Genomic DNA, 5571 nt, shown 5'->3' on the forward strand with positions numbered 1-5571 from the left:
GAGAAGGAGATATAGTTCATTTAGTATGATATCAACTTGTAACTTTTTGCAATGTAATGTAGTTTCCAAAATGCAGCTCATTGTGAGGATCAAAACTTTGTTATAACTTATGCAGGATAGTCCAAAACTATTAATTTCTGAAGTGAAGTTTCTGAAAACATCTCTTTTTCTAGACTAATTCTCTTGCTTATAAATGGTTTTGTTTCAAACTTCTGACTGGTGATCACCTCAGAAATTCCATCATAATTAGAAAATATCCCCCCCCCCCCCCCCCCCCTCCAACAAAAAAAAAAAAAAAAAACTCCTCCTAATTGACATCCACCCTTTTGTCATTAGGATGTAATTGAAGGGTCATAATATTAGCAAAACACTCACAACGTTTGATAGCTAAGAGTTATGCATAGTCCACATTGCCTTAAATCGTTTGTTCTTTGTGTTGCTATGAAAGAAGAAGCCTAAGTTTTAATTCTCTGCACATAACCTTCAACATGGTCTGATTTGTATTCACTACCACTTTTATTATTTGGCTTTTGTTCTCCGAGCTTCCACCTTTTTGTTATTTTGATAACTCGAATATATAACATAAAAATGAGATAGATGCTTGCACCTGAGTCACGTAAACAACCTTTAATTATATTTTTGTGCTTTTTCTTTTTTAATTTTTATTCTAACATTCTTCCTCTTAAAGACACTATAGGCCATGGCGTAGTTGGATTTTCACTTAGATAATCTTTAAAACAAAAAAAAAAAAAAACACAAAGATATCAAAGGTATAAAAGAAATATATACAAATAATTATAATTCTTTTCATATAGTATAATTTTTCAATAAAGATGATTCAGATGAATCCACGCCTCCGTAGTTTCACCAATAACAGGGTGGATTCAATTATGGGTTGACCCTATATATTTTAAAAGTACTCACTTTATAATGTTTGACTAAATTAATTAATGTCTATTGAGGTCCGGTCCCACACATTAGGAAAGCTTTATTGCACTGAGCTATCCTTTTTAGTGCTTGTTTAATGTCTGATCTCTCTCTCTTTTTGGATTTAAGTAAGGGTTCCTCTGATTGGAAGGAAGGAGCTTGATTTACATGTTTTTTTTATGTTGGGGGTTAAATGAGTGATATGGACAATGAAGACTCATAAGTTGGTCCATCTTGTTTGGGATTATCAAATTTCAGCGTTAAAAGAAAAATTAGATTGTATAGTGACATTAAGAGAGTTGATACTGATTGTTAGTATATAAATATAGGTGTATCAAAACTATAGGGTGAAAGACAATTTAAGGAACCGAAAGGAATGAAAGAATATAAAGAAAAAATGATCAAAACATCTTGCGACTAAAGATTGTCTTTGTATAAGAAAAGGAGCAGGAGATGTAGATCAACTTGTAAATTTTTGCATTGTAATGTAGTTCCAAAACTTCAGCTCTTTCTGTGGATCAAAAAAATTGTTAATTCAAATATGTAGTAGTATATTTTTAAATTATAATTTATTCTTTCTATAACAGTCGCCTTATATAATATTTTCTTCTGACCTTTTCTCGATATTGCGAATCGTGATCATCGTCGTCTCTTTTATTCAGCGTAACAAGCTCTCATTCTTCAGTTATTTTGACCGGTGTTTGGTTTCCATAGGTGTTATTCTCCAGCGAAAATTCCATCCAAAGATCCAAAGATGAAAGGACGACAAGAAAGAAAAAGATCTAACTACGTTCAAGACTGATTAAACGCCAGCCAGCATCTTGCCGGCCAACTACATCATCCAAACCCAATTGATGGAATGCCGGCCAGAATCTCGCCAGCCAGTGGCGCACGTTTTTCCTCCGAAAACTTCTCCAGTGAGCTGTTTTGCACTCCTTCTTATCTCCCTCATCTATTTTCTTTCCTTTATAACCTATTTCAGCTACTACTAAGTCCGTTGCATCTTTTTCTCATGACTACAAAAATTTTCGGTGATCAGTACTTTCCCGGCGGCCCACATATTTTTCTGGCGTCCAACATATTTTCTGGTGGCCAACTTTAGGGACGGTGTCAGTAGTAGGTAAAGGTGATGGCAGCGAAATTCTGGTGACCAATTTCTCCACCAACTTGACGAAATTCGACGAAGCAATCAAGAAAACATCCTCACTTTATCTTCCCCTCGAATCAGGTGCAGTCACTTCATTTTACATTCTATCTTGTTGGATATTTGTTTTTTGATCTAACTACCTTATTTGATTACTGTTACTATAGAGTATAGTTACTTGTTATTGATTTTTGTTTATCAAAACTTGTGTTATAATATTGGTTTTGTAACTTTAGATATATTCTAGATTGATGTCTGTGTCCTTAGCATATAGTGGGCACAGATTTAAGTTTCTTTACTGATTCCTTTCTGTTACAACCCGAACCGAGGCCCAGGACGGGATGAGCATCCCCAACTATGAAGGTCCGAGAGCCCTTCTCTAACTGGCAATCACATACACAATTCATATACTTTAAGGAAATGTGGAAAATAAATGGAAACATGGTCACTTTAATATCTCAACTGAGTAATGTGGACATAAGTTCAATAAAACTCAAACCATCTAATACACGTCTGTAAAATCTCTACTACAACTAAAACAACAATCTGTTTAAAACCGGGACAAGGCCCCCGGTCAGACCATGAGCTAAAATCAATAAGGTCAACATAAGTAAATAAGATGCCTTCCAAAGCAAGGGAGGCTTACCAACTTTGAACATCTGACAACAATCTACTGTTTAGCAAGACCGGTAGACTGGGCCTCAGAACTTGAAATATAGGGGATCAATTGATATATGAACGATCACATAGATGGAATTATGAGAGTTTGTGTTGTACCTGAGACTTGGTGTGTGCAATTGAAGTGCAAAAGAGAACCTAAATGCGCACCAAAACATCCCACTACATACACTAGAGAGGCACCTCTTCACTAAGGGGCCTTTTTGTCAATTTAACTTCTTTTTTGAAACACACTATATAAAGAACATTGTATGGTTTATTTTATTAGTTTTTTGGCTATTGAATCTTGTAAAACACAATAGAAAGACAAGTTCTCTCTCCCTTTAGAGGCTTGGCTGAAACTAGGTGAACAACAAGCGTGGATTCACTTGTGTTGTTCACTTGCTTGGAACATTGGGTTCTTGAAGGATTGAGGTCCCTCTTGTATCCACCGAAGAGTGTAGGTGCTCTTATTATCATATTATTAAGGGTATTTGTGTTTGTAACACACTTAGGTTCTAAGTTCATGTAATATTGCATGTCACACTACCAATCTTTTCGTTTCTAGCATTCTTGTGTAGTGTTTGTGTCTTGTAACCTTGTAATCCGTGGGTTGTGTTATCATATTGTTGTTGTTCATCTTCTTGTTATTGTTAACTTAGTTTGTGGTGGCTGATTTGGTGTGAAACATACCCTTGTATCTTGTATTCTTGTTGTTGTTTGTTGAATCCGAGAGTGGTTTGCATTTGGTCCTCAGATCCTTGTGATTTGTGGATGGTTTTGGAGTGTGTTTTGGTACTTTCATTGTTTGTATCGTATTTGTGAGACCCCGATAATCCCAACCGATAATAGCACCATGCTTCAAGCTAGAGTTAGAGAGGTTGGTATGGGCTTGATCATGTAGATGAACTTATGAGAGTGTGTGTTGGACCTGAGACTTTGTGTATGCAATTGAAGTGCAAAAGAGGACCTAAATGCACACCAAAACATCCCACTACATACACTAGAGGGGCACCTCTTCACTAAGGGAACTTTTGGTCATTGTAACTTCTATTTTATAATACAATATATAAAGAACATTGTAGGGTTTATTTCGTTAGTTTTTTGGATATTGAATCTTGTAAAACACAATAAAAAGACAAGTTGTCTCTCCCTTTGGAGGCTTGGCTGAAACTAGGTGAACAACAAGTGTGGATTCACTTGTGTTGTTATCTTGCTTGGAGCGTTGGGTGTTTGAAGGATTGAGGTCCCTCTTGTGTCCACCAAAGAGTGTAGGAGCTCCTATTATCATAGTAGTAAGGGTATTTTTTCTTGAAACACAGTTAGGTTCTTAGTTCATGTAATAGTGTATGTCGCACTACCTATCTTTCCATTTCTAGCATTCTTGTGTAGTGTTTTTTTCTTGTAACCTTGTAATGCATATGTTGTGTTATCATATTGTTGTTTTTCATCATCTTTTCATTGTTAACTTAGTTTATGGTGGCTGATTTGGTGTGAAACACACCCTTATATCTTGTATTATTCTTGTTGTTTGTTGAATCTGAGAGGTCTCCATTTGGTCCTCAGATCCTTGTGATTTGTAGACTATTTTGGAGTCTATTTTGGTACTTTCTTTATTTGTATCATATCATTGAAGGCACGAAAAGGCTAAAAAATAATCCACAATTCAAACACAATTTGAGGACCCCTTTAAGAGCTAGTTTCGGCCAACCACAACAACATAAGAATGGCAAGATACAAGGTGTATTTTAATACCCAAAACAGCAACAACACAACAGGAAAAACATGAACACAAGATGATAAGAATAAAATGATAACAACAATACGCGGTTTTGACTAGAACAAGAACTACAAGTACTAGAAATGTAAAGATATTTAGTGTGTCATACATTATTACAAATCCTAAGAACTAAGGTGTGTATCAAATAACAAAACCCTTAAAAGATGCAATAACAACACCAACAGTCTTACGTGGACACAAGAAGGATGTCGATCTCCCCAAGTTTCCATGCCAAGAATTCAACATAAGTGAATCCACACTTGAATTGACCTAGTTTCAGCCAAAGACCTTTCTCACAAGAAAGATATGTGTTTCAAAGTTCAAGACTTACAAAATAACTTTGATACCAAATAATATTGTAACGTCCTAAATCTGGTACCCCGAATGTTACACAGTGCTCATAATCTCAAAGGATCACAAGCTAACCCTTGACTGATATCTGTAACTGAGTACTAAATAACATACTAAAATAAATGTGGAAAACTAGTAGAAACTTTCCATAAGGTTCAAATCTCTAAAATAAAACTAAACAATGTTTAAAAATACCAAAATTAAAATAACTGTCTAAAAATACTCTAGTCTATTTAGACATTTAGTTTGAAAAACCTCGAAACTGTTTGAACTGTGGAGTTGATGAGACTATCCCCCAACTAACTCCATCTTCTGAAATGCTAAATTTAATGAAATAAGGAACATCCTAGAATGATGAGGACTCACTTCTACGTTTACTGCTGCTGGCTGAATCTGACCTGCTAAGGGTGCTCTGGATCCCGTGCTTCTGAACCTATGGTATATGACACCATAGCGCAAGCGAATAGTATACGTCAGTATGTGAGAATGTACTGGTATGCTAGGTTAGGTAAGGCTAAATGCAAGGGTTTACATGCATGAATAATACTGACTGGATAACATAAGACTACTGAATGAGGATACATACATGAGTGTATAAACTATAACTGAAATCATAGTAACAGTGAATACTAAATTCTAATAACTGGACTTCTGATAACTGAGTCAACTAATACTAATACTTGAGATCCAGCCTACCTAGCGGGTGATCTCT

This window comes from Capsicum annuum, chromosome 12 (genome assembly GCF_002878395.1).
Source record: "Capsicum annuum cultivar UCD-10X-F1 chromosome 12, UCD10Xv1.1, whole genome shotgun sequence".
In the NCBI taxonomy this organism is placed as follows: Eukaryota; Viridiplantae; Streptophyta; class Magnoliopsida; order Solanales; family Solanaceae; genus Capsicum; species Capsicum annuum.